General features: G+C 39.2%; 1 protein-coding gene and 1 non-coding gene across 4 annotated transcripts in view; one reads left to right on the top strand and one right to left on the bottom strand.

Annotated features, from left to right (window-relative positions):
* TSPAN8 (tetraspanin 8) overlaps positions 1-19,632 on the top strand; it is a 98,953-nt gene that overhangs the window by 8,567 nt on the left and 70,754 nt on the right. The window lies entirely within an intron of this gene.
* Positions 16,167-16,275, bottom strand: LOC120225467. The gene has a single exon (XR_005526817.1). It is a non-coding gene; the product is annotated as a U6 spliceosomal RNA (small nuclear RNA).

Here is a 19,632-nt window from a genome sequence, read left to right as displayed (position 1 = left end):
TAACTACACAGACTCCAGTAAAACTTCAGGGAATCCCAATCCTTGGATCCTTGTCTCCCAGTTATAAAGTTATAATACATCTACTTGCTGGGCTTCTGTGTCAACAGGAGATCTAAAACTGAGAATCCTTTGGAATTTTCCAGAAGGTGACATCATGAAGGTGATAGTTTTTCCAAGATGTTTGGACCAAGCAGCAGGTTGCTGGATGTTATTAGCTTGTATCCAAAGTCTTTAGCTCAAGACCCCTGCACCCCAAGAGTAATTGGCTACAATATACTCTCATCTCTTTTTCCTATCTTTCATAGCCATCTTTGATATTCCTAAAGTTTCTTTTCATCATCTTTCTTTGTTATTCAATATAATTTTCTCCAGGTAAATCAGGAGAATGAAAAATATTACACAATCCTATTGATGCCAAACTTCCCTTCTCCATAAACTCAGGGTGGAGATAGGATTTTTTTTTTTCTGGGATAACCCCAGATCGGGTAGGATATTGGCTAAGAGGCATTGTCCAAGACCTTTACATAATTCTTATGTCCATACCTATCTCCACAGTCATTTGCCACATTCTCTTTAGAATTTTAAATGACTCAGAATTTTAAATGTCACTCACTTGGCAAATGATTAAAATTGGATTATAAAGACAGAATGCACAAGGATGATAGGAAAAAGAGGGATAATTTTAAGAAAAGCCTTAATGGCAGTCATACTAAAGAATCTGCGACTATAACTGTCTCAAGTGGTATAGATCCAGAGGGCTGAACAAATGAAGACTAGGTTAAAGGATGAGACTCAGTATGCCCGTTGACCTAGAGGAGAGATTGTGAGAATTTCCCACTGTGGTCTTCTCATGTCCTGGTCTCCTTCAGATGTTGCTCCTACCCTTCTTGCACATGGCTTTAGTTCCTATTTATCTTCATCCTTGACAAAATCCACAAATGTCCAAACAATAGCTGCTGATCTACAAAAAGTAATTTCCTCTATGCCCAATTGAACTCTGGACAGGGAAGTGAAAAGGATGAAACAATGCTTAGCAAAGGGAGAAAATTCTAGGACAATGAGTAACGACAAGCAGATAAGGGAGGCAAGAATTCAAACACTGATTTTGGGAAGCCTAGAAAAATATCCCATAAACCCAGACACAGCTTTGCATGAAATTTTAACCATCCTAGAGATTCATATTTGATATAGAAACTGTATCAGGTAGGATAAAAGCTGTAGCATTGAGACCCCAAAAGGCAATAACTTATAGAACAAAGTTCTCTTTTTTCACAACAATCCTTGATTTAACAGTCCAGATTTGGACATGTTTCTAATCCATGTGGACATTTAGAGGTATGCAATCTTGTGGGTCCATTATCCTTTAGAGCACAGCAGAAGCTAGTGACAGACACTAGCTTTTGGTCTATAGAAAGGGGGAAGAAGATGTACAGTAACACATGTCTTGTGTCTTAAGACCTAACTTCAAGGGGCACATACCACTTCTGCTCATATTCTGTTGTTGAGAAGATGGTCAAATGTTCACACCTCGCTGCAAGAAGGTCTGAGAAACCTGTACTAGCTGAGCAGTCATGTACTTTATATTATCTATCTATCTATCTATCTATCTATCTATCTATCTATCATCATCTATCATCTATCTATCTATCCATCCATCCATCCATCCATCCATCCATCCATCCATCCATCTATCCATCTCTAGCCTATAAATCCCTTCTGGATTTGATTCCAAAGTCTTGAGGAGTTATGAAAGCAAAGCAGACTTGTGATATAGATAAAGTGATGAGTATTTTGATAGCTGACCACTCAGCGTCTATTTCCTTTCCATCTTTTTCAAGGGAACACCCATTCTCTCAACTAGAGCCGCTTGCTGGGCATACTCCCTTGTAGTCTAAGGTGGTCGTATGACACAATCTAGCCAATGAGATGTAAATGATGTATTTCTGAGAGTCTTTTCCTTCTTTTTCTTTTATACTTTTATATGTTTATACTTCTTTCTGCCTGTGCACAGAGGCACAGATGTGATACTTGGAGTAGAACCAACCATCTTAGATGAACCATAAGACAACCAGAGTGAGGATGAAAGCAAAAATGTCAAGGATGGTAGAGCTGAAAGATGGAGAGACTCTGGGTCCTTGATGACCCATTGGATCATAAAACTAGTTATGTGAGCCAGATAAACCTTTCTGTGTATAAGACAATATGTGGCAGACACTGTACTATTTGCAGTTGAATAGGTTTCTATGAAATGGGGAGGCAGAGTGGAGAATGAGAGAGAGAGAGAGAGAGAGCGCACTTCCTTTCTGTCCCTGCCAGCTTCTTCCCTCTCTCTCTCTCTCTCTCTCTCTCTCATATATATATATATATATATATATATATATATATAAGTTTGTATGTATGTGATTTTTTGCCTAGCCTGAGGAGAGAAGAGAAGGGAAGGGAAGAGGAATGATAAAAGTATAGTAAGGAGGAATGATGAAAGTCATGATAAAAGCCTATGATGGTCATTATCTACTTTACTCCACAAGTCCACTTCCCACACTTCATCCTGCCTGATGCCCTGGGTGGCTATCCATATGGACTATATGAACAATTTCCTTGCCCTCCATTCTTTCATTGGGTTTGGCCAGTAGAAGACATTGGCAGGTGATCTGGAGAACAGGAGGAAAATAAGAACAGGATGTTTATTCCCTTGCCTTCCCAGCTGTGCTCCTTAACTAAAGGCCACAGCTTCTGTCAGATGGCTCTTTCTGAACTGCTCACTTTTTGGTTCCCATAGCCACTCCCTCCCCTCATTGATTGTGGCTGGGTATAAGGTGGTGATGGCTCCCTGTCCCCTCTTGCCCACATTTTTGCCAACATTTCCTTTATGAAATCATAAATTATCCACTTTGGAAGTGCATTCAATTTCTGCCAGGATCCTGGCTAATCCATTTCTACAGAGTGGAGCCTAGAGCTCTGCTTCCAGGATTAGAGTCACATGGAAGCAGCAAGCTCTAGAAGTAGGGACAGTCTCATAGAACGTCCTATGCACCAAAGCAGCTTGGTTACATCATACCATGGTAGGATGAGAAGAACCAGGAGGACAAGAAACAGACGTATAGAACCAGACAGTGTGAGTTCAAATCCTGGCTCTGACTCCTTCCAGAGAGGGACAGATGCCATTAACTCTGTGCCTCATTTTCCTCACCTGTAAAGTGGATAATATTACTACCTTTGTTCTAAGACTGCAGTCAGGGTTAAATGAAATATGCATGTAAAACATGGCAGTTCTTGGGACTTTGATATTAATCAGTAAAAATAACCATAATAATAATTATTATTAAAGACCAAGTATCAGGCAAGATGCTGGTTGCTCCATAAGATTTCTGTGTGGACAAGTGAAATCAAAGACTAATGGCTTTGTAATGAAGACTCAGACTCTGTATTTTGGTATTTGATTGCTGACAGCTGTTAAATCTCACTTCTCCCTCTTCCCCTTATGTCCACATTTGGACAAACTGATAAGAAGCCTGGGCGCTCACCATTTTGGCACCAGTAAAACCACAAGCTTCTGCTTCATGGGGACTCTCATCTTCAGCTCCAAACCCTCACTACAATTAAAAACCTACATCAGTCTCCTTTCCTTGCTTTTTCATTTCAGACTTGCTGGAAAGGTCTGCTCTCCTAGACACCTCAGTTATGTTAATAGTAAGACTTTTCCTACCTCTTTGGTGTGTGTGTGTGTGTGTGTGTGTGTGTGTGTGAGAGATAGCATCAGTATCAACATCCAAAACCAAATTTGGGTGGGGATCCATCTGTCTTTGCAAGTGACATAACAGGCCTCCCTTTGAAACACGTTGTCATTCACATGAAACAATGCTCAGCATCCCTCATCATCAGGAAAATACAAATCAAAACCACACTGAGATACCACCTCATGCCAGTCAGAGTGGCTAAAATGAACAGATCAGGAGACTATAGATGCTGGTGAGGATGTGGAGAAATGAGTACCCTCCTACACTGTTGGTGGGAATGTAAACTGGGGCAGCCCCTCTGGAAAACAGTGTGGAGGTTCCTCAAAAAATTAGCAGTAGAACTCCCCAATGACCCAGCAATAGTACTGCTAGGAATTTACCCAAGGGATATAGGAGTGCTGATGCATGGGGGCACATGCACCCCAATGTTCATAGCAGCACTCTCAACAATAGCCAAAACATGGAAAGAGCCTAAGTGTCCATCAACGGACAAATGGATCAAGAAGACATGGTTTATCTATACGATGGAATACTACATGGCAATGAGAAACAATGAAATCTGGCCATGTGTAGCAACATGAATAGAACTTGAGGGTGTTATGCTGAGTGAAATAAGTCAGGCAGAGAAGGACAGACACCATATGTTTGCACGTATAGGTGGATTAGGAGGAATTTAAAGGAGGACCATGGGGGAGAAGAAGGGGAAAAATAGTTGGGGAGAGGGTGGGAGGCAAACCATGAGAGACTCTTGAATGCTGAGAACAAACTGAGGGCTGATGGGGGTGGGGGAGAGGGAAAGGGGGGGTGATGGGCATGGGGGAGGGCACTTGTTGAGATGAGCACTAGGTGTTATATGGAAACCAACTTGAAAATAAACTATTAAAAAAAAAAAAGAAACACGTCATTAAAACTGCTATTCCGCCATCTTATTTCAGACTTTGCCACTTTGGGGCAAAGAAGAAAATCTTTTAACTGACTGAACTTATATTTCTTTCTACAGTGAATGGGCATCTCCAAAATAGAAAATAAGTTGAATCATAGAAAATTAAATTCTATTTTTTTCCAATCTTGAGTTGTAGACTGAGATTTATACCTGTTATATCAGGTTACCTGATGATTTAGTCACCAAGCCAGGCACCATCTTGGCCAGCCTTAAAAGTCTGCTCCCAACCAGTCAAAGCAGAGGAAAGGCTGCAAAAGAGAAAAGACTTGATAGTGCGTGTGGTTTGAGAACATAGATTTTAAACTGCACTGCTTTACTTCCACTTCCTTCTCTTGACCTCCAAATTACCACTGCCTGCTCACCTCTTACATCTTTACCAGGCCCTTCCAGTTTGCATACCCAGCCACTCTTTCTTGGACACCAACAGTCTCCTTTTCTTCCTAAATATCTTATTTCTCTCTCTCTCTCTTTTTTCTTTGTAAGTTCAAGTTATGAAAGTATTGTGATATATGCATGATCCATATGGACAGCCTATTTCTGGATATGGTTAGCCCAGAAGATAGCCAAAACTCTATGGGTAGGCATAAGAATCACTAAAAGAACCTTTTATTTTAAATATTTTTTAAAAAGTTTATTTGTTTATTTTGGGAGAGAGAGCGAGCGAGAGCAAGAGCGAGCAAACAAGGTAGGGGCAGAGAAAGAACAAGAGAGAGAGAGAATCCCAAGCAAGTTACACATTGTCAATACAGAGCCCAACATGGGGCTTGATCTCATGAATGTGAGATCATGACCTGAGCTGAAATCAAGAGTTGGACCCTTAACTGACTGAGTCCCTGGGGTGCCCCATGGAATCATTGGAGGAACTTTTAAAAAAATTGCAGATGCTAGGAACCTATCCCAGACCTGTGAAGTGAAAATTTGCTGGCCAAGGACAGACAGGGATAGGAAGAGATAGGTTAGGAACCTGTATGTTTAAAGAAGTTCCCTAACTGATTCCAATGATGAATCAGGTATAGAAAATATTGGAAAGATTAATTTTGTGACACTGGAATGTTTTAGCCCCTAGAATATCATGATGCAGAGACATTTGGCCCCAAGGATATTCTGATCTCACCATTTGCTCTTTGCTGGGACATCAGCATGAGTGACTGGTACAGAATACACAAATTGATGGGAAATATGTTAAAGAGTTAGGTCATCAATACAGAGAAATTCCAGAACGCAGAATAAACTTTGGCATAGCTGAGGGAACTTCCTTAGTTTTCTCATGTATTAGCTAAAAAATTTTAAAAAACATCCAAACTGTCAGTCCCTTATCCAATTCATACTATGTGTCACTGGTGGGAATGATCAGCACAAAAGAAAAGTCAATGGTTGAACCTGCACATGTTAAAATTTGTCAGAGATGAAAATCTGATGACAAATCATGTCTTGATGCTCACATTGAAACATTCAAATATTGAACAGGGAAAAATTAGACTTGGCAAAAGTGATCAACACGAAATAAAACTGCCAACAGCTAAATTGGCACATGTTGAAACTTATTACTGTGTAAAAATTGATGTAGGAATCCAATTTTTTTACTAAGTTTGGGTGTGAATAGTTTGACCTGAGACAATTGGACTTGGTACAAATAATGACCATAAAAGAGCACATGCAATTGCAGGAACCATATTCAGGAAAAATTTGATATGAACAGCAAGAAAAAAACCCACATTGAACAATATTTTCATTTAAACCTTATGTGGAAAATAATTGATTCCAATGAAGAGAATTTCAGTAAATTAAAAATCAAAAGGGAAAAAGTTTAGAAATGTCTTGAGGCCTTGGAATAAAAATTTTAGCAAGGAATTAAAGTAGCTTGGGGCACCTGGGTGGCTCAGTCAGTTGAATGTCTGACTCTTGATATGGGCTCAGGTCATGATTTCATGGTTCCTGGGATCCAGTTCCATTTCTGGCTCTGCTGACATCATGGAACCTGCTTGAGATTCTCTCTCTCTCATTCTCTCTCTCTGCCCTCCCCTACTTACGTGCATGTACACATGTGCTTTTTCTCTCAAAATAGATAAACATTTTTAAAAAAAGAATTAAAGTGGCTTAATAGAAATTATCTCTAAAAATTACTTTCTAAATGAGTGAATATTCATTCATGTAAACATAATTTTGATGTAAAGGTTTTTACTCCTAGGTACAAGAGTCAAAGGATTCTCTTACCAGAAAGTCAACTGGATCTAAATCGATGGGTTAAAACAAAGGGTTCAAAACTTCTTATACCCCATTATTTATTGTGAGTGTCAAGAAAGGAGTGGTTAGGAAAAGTCTGGAACATGGGATAAACCCAAGGAGGGCAAGCATTCATGGAATCCCACCATACAACCTCAGGTTTTTGGGCATCCAGACAGCAGATTAAGTATCTAGGAGAAAGAACACAGAAGACAAATCCTTTAAAATTCTTCTTACAGTTCTCTGTCCTTACCTACCTTCTTACTAGAGGAATGAAGTTGACAGAAATAGCCATCTTTCAAAATGCAAATCCCACTATAATAAAAAAGATGAATAATAAGTGTTGAGAAGGCTGTGGAGAAAATAGAACACTCTGCACTGCTATGAAGATTGTAAAATGGCACAACCACTTTGGAAAACAGCCTGACAGTTCCTCAAAAAAGGTAACACACAGGTTACCATATGACCCAGCTATTTCATTTTTAGGTATATATTCAAGAAAATAAAAAACATGTTCACATAAGAACTTGTTCACAAGTGTTTATAGCAGCATTGTTCATGATAAGCAAAAATGGAAACAATCCAAGTGTCTATCACTTGAATGGATAAACACATTTGTGACATATCCATACAATGGAATATTATTGGGCAATAAAAAGAAATAAAATACTGATACATGTTACAACATGGATAAACCTTGAAAACATTATGCTAAATGAAAGAAGCCAGTCACCAAGACCACGTATTGTATGATTCCATTTAACAGTTTATTTATTTTTAATTAATTTATGAGAGAGAGAGAGAGTTGGGGAGGGGAAGAGAGAGAGAGGGAGATGGAATCCCAAGCAGGCTCCACACTGTCAGTGGAGAGCCTGATGTCGGGCTCAAATTCATGAACTGTAAAGATCATGACCTGAGCTGAAACCAAGGGTTGAAGGCTTAACTGAGCCACCCAGTATGATTCCACTTATATTAAATGTCCAGAAAAGGCAAATTTATAGAGATAGGAAGTGGGTTAGTGGTTGCTTAGGGGTGGAAGAGACTAAGGAGGAAATGAGAAGTAAATACTAATGAGCACACATTTCTTTTGGAGATGATAAAAATGTTCTAAAGTTGACCATGGTGATGTTTGCACAACTCTGTGAACACACTAAAATATCACTGAAGTGTATATTTTAAATTGGTGAATTGTGTAGTATGTAAATTATATCTCAAGAAAGCCTGTATTAAAAATGCAAATCTTGGGGCTCCTGGGTGGCTCAGTCAGTTAAGCATCTGGCTTTGGCTCACGTTGTGATCTTGTGGTTTATGAGTTCAAGCCCCATGTTGGACTCTGTGCTGACAGCTTGGAGCATGGAGCCTGCTTTGGATTCAGTGTCTCCATCTTTCTTCCCCTCCACCATGTGCACTGTCTCTCTCTCTCTCTCTGTCTCAAAAATAAGGAAAGATTAAAAAATGTTTTATATGAAAATCTCCATAAATAAAGTCACATCCTAAAGCTTTAGGATATCAATTCCTATTGCTAAGTATGTCTCCTCCTCTGTATAATGGAAATGGTATTAATATCTGGTGAGGATGTTGAGCAATCTGCACTATTTGCCAGCCCTAATGTCTACAGTGAGCCTGTATTCTTAAGGAGGGAGGTAGACAATAAACCAAACAAAGAAGTAATCGTATGATATATTGAGTAGTGATGATTGCCATGGAAATAAGCAAACAAGGGGGTGTGGGAGCTCAGGAGAGATGTTTAGTTTTAAATAAGATGATCAAGGAATATATTATATGGAAGGTGACATCAGAGCAAAGTCTCAAATACAGTGAAGAAGCAAACCATGATACCAGACAGAGGGACTACCGTATAAAGTCCCTAAGACAGGAACATGCCAGTGTGTTCAAGGAAAAGAGAGGTCAATGTAGTTGGGGAAAGGTAGGCAAAGGAAAGAGTGACAGAAAAGAAGTCAGAGAAGTAAGGGAATGAGACCAGATTTTATGGAAGCCTGGAGACCAGACAAAGAGCACAATAGGGGGATCTGAAAAAGTTTATGACCAGAGATAAATGACCACTGTTACTGACCTCAGCAGTGAATGTCAGTGCAATGAGCTAAAGACAGACCAGTTCAGTTTCACCTTAGCAGATACCAGTTCAAGAACTAGACAGCAGGTCCACAGGAGGAACTAGCAAGAATTGAGATGGTGAATGGGATTCACGATGCCCCATCCTCTCTTCCCTACCACCATGAAGTCCTATCAGTGCCCGTGTATCCCAAGATGGCATATTCTGTAGGCCAAGAGGGAGAGAGAAAGCTTGAAGTATTGAGCATTTACCAGACACCAATTATTTAATCTGGAAGAGGCTGAATTTATAAGGATAAGAAGATAAAGATGCTACATTTTCTTTGCACATCTAGTTCTATTGGATTAGATTTATGGTGTTCCACAGGCCCCTTAAGCTGTTTGCTTTCCTTAAATCTTTGTGTTTTTTTTTCTTTCTGTTCCTCATGCTTGATAATTTCCATTGTCCTACCTTCAGGTTTGCTGATACTTTTTTCTACCTGTTCAAATTGTCTTTGAATCCCTATAGTGATTTTTTTTTTCACTTCAGTTATTGTACTTTTCAGTTCCAGATTTTTTCGGGGAGGAGTTCTTTTTAGACTTCCTATCAATTGATATTTCCTTTTTTTCACACATTATTTTCTTGACTTTCTCCACATCATATTTTAGTTCCTTGAGCATTTTTTAGATAGATGCTTTAAAGTCTTTGTCTAGGGGATTGCTATTATGTCCTTACAGGGAGAGTTTCTGTTGATTTATTGATTTACTTTTTCCTTTAAATGAGCCATACTTTCCTATTTTTTTTTTGTATGCTTTGTGCTTTTTTGTTGCATAGTGGACATAATAACATGGTTACTCTGGAAACCAGATCCTCCCTCTTCCCCAGGGTTTACTGGTTTTTATTGTCTTTGTTTTTTGTGATTTTTTTGAGTTTGATTACTGTAGGGTGTCTCTATGCTGAGGACCAGCCTGACGTGTAAGCCTAAGGTCTTCTGAAGTTTCTTTCTGAGCTTTTCCCTGGGCATGCACAGTCACTTTCTAATGTTCTCCAAATATGGAATTATTTTGAATGGTCTGGTCTTCAATGTCTGGCTTCTGAAAGGGGGAAAAAGTGAAAAATGAAGGCCTGCTTCTTTAAATCCCTTAGAATTCACTTCAGCTGGCCGGGGAGAGGCTTGCAACCATTGCGGGGGGGGGGTAGTGGTGGGGAAGGTGCAACAATAATGGCTGGACACCTCTTTGCACCTCTGTGACCAGAAGCAGCAATCAATGAGCAGAGCACAGAGTTTCAATATTTAGAGGACAGCGTCCTTTTTGCCCAGACTGGCTCCAGCAAACTGTGCAGGCTGCTCCAGGATCGCTGGCAGAGCAGCCTGTCATAGGACTGAGGGTGAAGGATGGTTAGCTACTACTCTGCTGAGAACTGAACTTGACTGAAATTAACTTCAATTTACATCCAAGTCTTTGCCTGGAAATTACAAGCCTCCAACAGACTCCAGAGTTCCAAAATAGTTACAGTAAAGAGTCTGCCAGTGCAATCGTTATCACGTGGTGAGACGGATCCCTGGTGCTTCCTAATCTGCCATCTTCCCAGAGTCCTCTATTAGGGAATAGAAGCCTATGTGTTGAAAGATATGTTAAATCTTACTGTGTTGCTTTATTCCAGATTCTTGAGAGAAGCAGAACCAATAAGTTATGTGTATGAAGAGATTTATTATAAGGAATTGGCTCATGTGATTGTGGAGGCTGGTTATGTTTCAAGATCTGCAGGCTGAGCTGGTGAAGCTGGAGACCAGGAGAACCAATGGATGGTGTAGTTTCAGTCTAAAGGCTGACTGACTCAAGAGTCAGGAAAAGCCAATGGTTCAGTTCAAGTTCAAAGGCAGGAAAAAACCAAGGTACCAGTATTAAGGCCTTCAGGCAGGAAGAATCCTTTTTTTACTTGTTGGAGACTCAGATATTTTGTTCCTTTCAGGCCTTCAACTGATTGGATGAGGCCCACACATATTATGGAGAGCAATCTGCTTTCCTCAGTCTACCATTTTAAATGTTAATCCGATTAAATGTTAATCTCATCCTAAAACACCTTCATAGAAACAGCAAATAATATTTGACCAAATATCTGGATATCTCATGGCCCAGTCAAGTTGATGCATAAAATTAACCATCACACTTCTAATAATAGAAATTGTATCTGGAAATAACTAGATGTTATGGTCTCTTTAGGGAAGGTTGGTAAAAACTTAGTGGCTACATCTTCTCAGTGTGTTCTTCAAATATCTTTTAAATATGCCGAGTATACTATAGTTCCAGCCCTGGACAAAAAGGGCAGTTTATGATTTTGGTGATGATGATGATGAAGTGCAAGTCATTTAAACACTTGACAGTTATATTTATGGAGCAGGACATTTCCTTTAATGCTATTTTATAGGCAAGAGGGAAAAATCCGCAAACATATTTTGGATGACATACAAGTTTGTCAGGGTCTTGAGTTACTCCATGCTCAGAGAGAAGGAGTACTTTACATTAACATGGAACATTCACACTTTATATAAGCAGGGCTTGGGGAGGGTTCAAAATATCTGGAAAACAGACTTTGTATAAAGATGTTCATATTGGAATGATGAGTATATCACAATTTCCCCAGGGAGGAGGTTAGTAGTCAAGGCCGATTCAAAGGCAGCCCTTGACATCGTGAGAAGTCTTTAATCTGTGGAGTTTAATGTTGCAGAATATGGGACAGTAAAATCAAGACTGAATGGCATCTTACACTCTCACCACCTTATTTAAAACTCAAGCACTTCTTTCAATGCCAAATCTGGGAACAAAGCCTGGACTTGAGAGAGAGGAGCTGTGGATAGAAATGTTAATCACACTTGCTTTGAAGAAAGCTACTTACCTGGAGAACAACACATCTGGGAACTTGGTAGAGGGCCATTCTGGTTGGTAAATTAAGGGCCTGGTGTTTGTGATATTAGTCGTTTGGCAACTCCTTCCTCTCCCTTTTCTCCTAATCCAAGTCACAGAATCGTATCTTAGAGTTGGAAGCACATTTGGATTGGTCAGTTTCTCTGTCCCTTCCAATTCAGAATCTGGGGGCTCATGAGGTCTGGCTGGACCACATGTTTCACCGGGAGAGAGCCGATTTCAAAATGCCATGAGTGCACATCTTCAGGGATGTTTTTTTTTTCCCTTTTCTTTTTAAAAAAATTTTTAATGTTTATTCATTTTTGAGAGATGGAGAGAGACAGAGCATGAGTGGAGGAGGGGCAGAGAGAGAGGGAGACACAGAATCTGAAGCAGGCTCCAGCTTGGACATTAGCCTGGATGCCTAACCGACTGAGCCACCCAGGCGCCCCAGGGATGTTTCTAATTGAAGTTTAGAGGAGAGCAGGTCTTCTTTCCTCAGTCACACATATGCCATTGGTGGAAGTGTTTCATTGGCACTTTTACAAGTGTCATTTACAAATGCAGATGATTTACTCATTTCATTTACTTCATTCAACAAAGATTTATTGGTAATTAGGCACTGCAGTAAGCATTGGAGATAAAGGTGATCAAAAACAGGGAACAACCAAATCTTAATAGAGCTTATAGTTTAGTGATCTTATTGGTGATTTTTGTAATAGTTTAATTATTATTTAGATCTTTTATATTAATGTAATTTATCAACCAAAAAAAAACATTAAAAGAAATAAGATTTAAAATTCCTCCTCTGCTATCACCTTTTGGCTTCTTCTTTTTTTTCCCCACGTTTATTTATTTTTTTTGAGAGAGAAAGAGAGCACAAGTATGTATGAGCAGGCAAGGGGCAAAGAGAGAGAGAGAGAGAATCCCCGATCCAGGGATCAATCCCACCAGCCATGAGATCATGACCTGCCCCCAAATCAAAAGTCTGACACTTAACCAACTGAGCCACCCAGGTCCCCCTTGGCTTCTTCTCTTTTAACAAGTTCCTTTGATATCATTGTCCTATGCCTGTATTTTTACCTTAGTTTTAGTGTTGGTATTTATTTTGCATTAACTTTTCATGTATGAATGCTCTTAGCAGACTCTTCTCCATGAATGCTACCTCACAAGCATTTTTCTTATCAGTATCTGCAAAATTATCATTTCTGCAAATGCAGATAGCTTGACGTATAATGTGTTTAATTATTCTTTCTTGGTGGGCAGATAGTTGTATATAATTCATTAATATATGACATTGTAGTAGTTTCTTTTTTCTTCTCTTGAACTTTACCTTAGAAACTAAAGAGTTGAAATTCTATATATTGGAGTGATGAGATGCTTTACTTCTGTCTTGAGCAAAATGAAAAATAGATGACATAGTTTTGGGCCACTCAGTTTATCTTAGAATTCCAGATGACTAGAAGAACCAGTGGGAAGCTCAAAAACAAGCCAAACATTTTGTCACCAGATGCATGATACAAAAATGTCTTTCTCCTCTTTTTACTAAAAAGAAGAAAGAAAATAGAGGGAAATATATCCATGTATACACATTCACAAGATTGCATGCATATAAAAAAAGAAACATTGAAACCACCGACAAGGTTTTAAAATGTATTTTTCTAGGCTTATATTACACTTAAGTTACCACATTTTTATGTTAGCCTACTGACTTCTGAAGTGTGGGATCATCATCAAAATGACCATAATCTCTTGTCATATAGAAAGAATTATTTTTGCCCATTTTTGTGATAGATCCATCATTGGTAAGATTCCTTCCCTTGTCCACCACAGACTGATTCCTTCTTGTAAAAATGAGCATGGGTTTACTGGAAGTAATGCCTGTACCATCTTACCTTTCCTGGTTTGATTCTCTAAAGGGTTATGGGTGGGGAGGAGGGGTTGATATTCCTAGTGGGAATCCTCATACGGCTATCATGGGAATGTCTCTAATGAAAGACAAGTAAGATCTAATGAAGAGCAGGATACAGTAGAGCAGTTAAGTCAAGTCTTGCATGCTTCTTCTGGATTTCAATTATTCTGGGCAGTCTAGTAGATTCTGAATTACCAGCAGCTGCTCGCTAGCTCACTTTCTTGTCTGCCACAGCTGCCACCAGCTGTTCTCTCTTTCTTACCCCATATCCAGATGCAAACAGCTGTTCTCTCTTTCTTTACAATTGTCAACAGTGGCTCATTTTGCCCCAAACACATGGACACTTGCAGCAATAGGAGTTGTGTTTTTCAGTTGTGGTAAAATACTGGACAGCTTTAGGAAGGTTCAATGGAGGAAGGAGAAGAAGGAATGAGAGGTGGCTAGATGTAGAAGGAGACTGTGCTGGCCGACTGGAAAGTGGATTGGATACTTCTAGTTGTTTTGGGGGCTGAGTAAAACAATGACAGAAGATATTCATACTTCTTCCTTATCATGACATTCACTTTAGAAAGCAGAGAATCATCACCAATAAAGATAATCCCAGGAAACTGAGCATCTATGAAGAAATTATGATGGTGCTTTAAGGGCTTGGTCTTCATTCACTTATTTAAGAAGTATTTATGGACACTTATGGCAAGCACTGTTCTAGGCACACAGTAGATGTTAAATAAATGAGTATGCATTTATGAGCACACACACATATTTATCAGTCTAGTCTCAATGATATCAAAACACAACATTAAAAAAATTGTTTTTTTTTTCTGTTGAATTGAGCCTCTGTTCTAACACCAACACCCTATGCTTGGGATTTGGGACTTTGGGATTATCTCCTTGGCTAAGATATATTCTTGGTTCTCACATCTCTCCCTTTTTGCTGAGTCTAGAGGGAGGAAAGTAGAGATGGAGAGGAAGGGAATTCATAACTATTGAGCATTTAATATGTCCCCAGAACTGTGCATTGTTCTTTATATAGGCTATCTCATTTCATCTTCACCAGAAACTTAGGAAATTGGCATTACTATTCCCACATAGCTGATGGGGAAACTGAATGAAGTTGGAAGTGTGGAGCTACTAAGGCCACAGAGCCAGATAATGACAGCCAGGATTGGACAAACTCTTCCACTCCAGAGCATAAACCCTTTTCCCTATAGCCTGCTTCCTTACATCTTTTTCTTTCTGCTATTCAGAGAATATTAATGTGAGTATTAGGGGATACTAAGAGTGATCATTGGGTTTAATGTGCTGATTGCAGAAGTAGAGGTCTAACTGGTCCAAAGACTCCATCTTCAACTGGAAATTGGGCCAAATTTCACTCCCCATTGTAAGCTGCAGAGCACTGCCATAAAGGCTGAAATTATGAGATACTGAGGAACCATAGATAAAGTTGTTGTCACAGAAATTATCTCTACATCCCAAGATGCTTTCTGTTAACAGTGGGCCTTGAAAGAGTAGTTGACCAAAGTAGGGGAGAACTTGATAGTCTCAATTTACACACTAAGTCCACCCATTAGTATCCAAAGAACATTAGTGATTATCCTTTGAGATATTGAGTGGGAAGAAACTGGCTGAGGCTCTAAGGAAACTTCCTATGGTTTGAGGAGCCATTAGGAAAAGCCCCTTATTCTTGTAAAAATTTCCCGAACCTTGGGGCTGGGTTTCTGCAGCTGGCCAAGAGTCAGCCTCAGCTAGGATCCTGCTAAATTGGGCATCAACAGTTCATTTGGCTTGGAAAAAAAAGAAAGGAGAAACAACTGACATTTGTATACTTGAAATTATGAGCTGTTTCTCTAACAAAGAGACCAAACACTTTCTGCTTGTTTTACAGTAAACATACACATCGAACAATCTGGTTGGTTAGCAGCTGGCTGTGCATATGTAGGACATATGTGAACACATATGGATGCATAAACTCACATATGTTCACTTAAAAGGACTCTGTCAAGTCATTTTATGAGTTTTTTTGTTCTCTAGGCTACATTGTTTATAAAATCTTCTTAGAAGCTTAAAAATACAATTTCTTTCCCTACTGATTTTTGTTCTTTTTTTTTTTTTAAAGCAAGTATTTTGAATGACACTCAAATAAATGGGCTGGTTCTATTTAATACCAACTCCTACTTAAACATATACAGCAGTACGACGTCCAATCAGAAGCAAAGCACTCAATTCCTTATGCAGAGAAATATGAAAAGAGTGAGACAATTCCTTATGAGGAGAAAAATAACCATCATCTTTTCTTAAAGCTGACATTCCAGAATTGAATAGTACTCACAAGACTATTTTCTGGCATCCCAGTGCTTTTATGTATGTATGCATGCATGTATGAATGTATTTTTAAGATAGGAAATGCTTTACAAATTTGCATGTCATCCTTACACAGAGGCCGGGCTAATCTTCTCTGTATTGTTCTAATTTTAGTATATATAGTCTGCTGAAGCAAGCATCCAAGTGTTTTTAGGGTTAGCTATCAAATATAGATAATGGTGACCATGATAAAACCTATTTTTCTATTTTTTGTAATATTTTAGCAATATTTTTATAGCTTATTTACTAAGCAAACCCCCCTGTAAAATGCCCTTGCTTTGGGCAAGAGCTGTGAAGAATCAAATCAGAATGTCTAAAAGTCCTGGAAGGAGCTCAAAATCACAACTAGTTGGGAAAACAAAAAGTTAAATAATGATGTTATCTCACTTTATATCTGTCAGGCTGGCAAAAGAAAAAAGGCAACAAGGCACATGGCTAGTGGAGATGGGAGGAAAAGGGCACTTTTCATGTATTGCTGGTGGAAATGGGGATTTTAAAGAGCTTTTTATTTTATTTTTTTTTAATATTTTACTTATTTCTAGGAGAGAGAGAGACAGCGCGAGCAGGGGAGGGTCAGAGAGAGAGGGAGTCTCAGACTGAAACAGGCTCCAGGCTCTGAGCTGGCAGTCAGCACAGAGCCCGACGCGGGGCTCGAACCCACGAACCGCGAGATCATGACCTAAGCGAAAGTCGGACTCTTAACCGACTAAGCCACCCAGGCGCCCCTTAAAGAGCTTTTTAAATGTAAATCTAGCAACAATTCTTAAAAACTGAAAGTGTATACTTACCCTTCAATCCAGCATTCACTCTTGGGAACCTAACTCCTAGAGACAGGAACGCTACTATACAGGATATAAACACAGGATTTCCACAGCAACGTGATTTATTGTGGCAAATCAACAATAAAAAATTTGAAATCAAGTAAGTACCCTTTACCAAAGGCCTGTCGTTGAATACGTTAATGTATGTCTATATCATGTACTATTATGCAACCTCCCAAAAAGAGTGAATTGGAGCAATACTAGTTGCTTAGAAGGATTACCATCAGATACTGTGGAGGGAGAGAAGCAAGATGTGTAAAAGAATATGAGAGCCCATTTTCTAAATCCTTGATCTAAAACGCTTTTATATGTATACATTTATCTCTTGTCTGTACATTCGTTTGTATAAGGTCGTATGGTGATGGAAACAAGCATGGACGGATACATACCAAGTTGTTAAGATGTGTTGTCTGGAAGGGGTTAGGAGGAATTACAGGGGTGGTGCATGAGGAAAATAAACAAGAAAGGAAAAGCCTAACATGAGAAACATCTGGGGTGGTCACATTTATGCAAATTATAGGTGTATATGCCTACAAAGGAATGTTTGAAATAATGAGAAGTCATTAAAATAAAACATTCTCATCTTCTAGTTTTCAGGATTTCCAACGATTGAGATAAATGAGGACGTGAAAGTTCTGGGAGCAGTCAGATACTCATGAAAAACCATTGAACTTTGAGGGTTGGCTGAAGACCTTTTTTATGAGTCCAAAGTTTCCTGTTTAAGATTTAGAATAGCAGGTTACATTTCAATCATTTCAGGGTACTGGTGCCACCAAGTGGTGTCTGGAGCAATTGTTGGTGGCAGTTTATTACCCTGCCAGTGAAGGAAATTCTTGGCTTCCCTTAGCAAGTGGTCTGTGGAGGGCTCCGCTTCTCCTTGGAATGAAGCGCACACCTGTGAGCCTGGCACTGATGGAACAGGAAGGGTGAGAATAGATTGGGAGCAAACAGCTTTTGCCCTAGAATCGGAGCTCCTTGGTTTTTCCTACAATCAGGTGCTCTGCTATGCCTGGGTTGACGTGTCAAGTCCTTTGAGATGTGTGTAATATTTTTCAACTACTTGGACTCGTAGCATAACCTATCTGATTTCTTTAACTGCCAATCTTTCCTATACATTTTCTCTTTTTGTTGACACCATTCTAGCCAAGCCCTTTGTTTCTTTCCTAGTGTCGGTGCCATAAAAACGTTTCCATGGGTTTTCCTATGCTCAATCTCTTTCTGATCTGTTTGGGCCAAACCTCACTTCTGTGCTCAACTTCCTGAACTGATGGGCATTTAACAAACACTATTCAAAAGCCTTCAATCGTTTCTCGCTGCCCAGATCAAATTCTGACATCAGAGAAGAGATTTTGAATAGGGTGACACTATATCTCAGTTTGCCTGGGAAGGTCCCAGGTTACTTCTGCTGCCCCAATGTAATTATTACGACTTTATTCACTCACAAGTGCTGTGGTTTGGATAATACATTGTATGAACATTCTAGCTCTTAACCATCTGGTTCTCCTGCCTGTAGTACATACAATAAGTAAGCCAACAGAAGAATGTCTAAAGTTTGTGGCAGATGGAGGAATCAGATCTGGGAAGAGAGTGTATCTTTTTACTTTAAACGTTAAAAAGCTAAATATAACTTATTTGGTACTTACTACCTTTCTTAAAATTTATTTTCTTTGTCATTTAAATGATAATTAGCATTTTTTTAGTTGAACTCTAGTACGAAAATCGGCCTTTGTAGTTTTCACATAGCTCTTTTGGTTTTTCACAGATGAGAAAAATCCCATTTGCAGCCTGGTGAATGTCACATTCGTAATTTGTTAGCTAATGTGAAGAGTATTCAGCTAATTCTGATAACACAGAAATTCTAAAAATTTTGAGGAGGTAGAAACACCTATTCTGTAAACTCCTTCAGCACAAGAGGTCATGGCTTAGTTATCCAGCAGTTAGCAGAGTCCTTGCACATTAATGCTCTTGAGAAGACTTTTGAGCAACCTCTGCCGGTTTGTGAAACTGAAATGTGGCCACTGCATTCTGGGTTAGGTAGCTTCTATTTCTGCTTGCTGCATCTTGGTTGTATTAACAGGTTGACATTATGCTATTAAGGAAATGCTTTGCTCTTAGATCACTATTCCTGGGAATGTATTGAGTTTTTTTGGGTTTTTTTTTTTTTGGTTTTGTTTTTGCAGTGGAACAGATTTTGAGCTCAGCCACCAATTTCCTCTTACCCAGTCCTTTTCATAACCAGTTAAATACAATTTCAAGACAATGATAGTTTGTGTTCTTGAAAGGAATTTTCTGTGAGAACTAGACCTATAAAGGTTTGGAGGTGTGGCCTGAGTAAGTGGTGCACTTACCAAATGACTAAGTCATTTAATGCCTGCACACCTCTAGTGCAGATCTTTTTCCTTTCTTATGGTCTAGATTTGAGCCACTCTAAAGTCCAAGAAGTTGGAGGTCAATTTAAGCTATTCTTTAACTAGCTGAGAGTCATTCATTCATCATCATCCATTTATCTCCCTTGTGCCCCGCCAGCTTCCGGATATACAGTGGAGAACCGGCATGATATTTAGGAGGGGAATTTTCCAGCAAACACACACACACACCCAAGTCCTCAAATGCTTACGTATGCACAGGCACATGGACACACAGGGAAGCTTTAGCTTGTCATGTTAATGGACAATG

The sequence above is a fragment of the Hyaena hyaena genome, unplaced genomic scaffold (assembly GCF_003009895.1).
Source record: "Hyaena hyaena isolate Hyena2069 unplaced genomic scaffold, ASM300989v1 scaffold_1422, whole genome shotgun sequence".
Lineage (NCBI taxonomy): Eukaryota > Metazoa > Chordata > Mammalia > Carnivora > Hyaenidae > Hyaena > Hyaena hyaena.
This window is presented reverse-complemented; position numbering and strand designations above follow the sequence as displayed.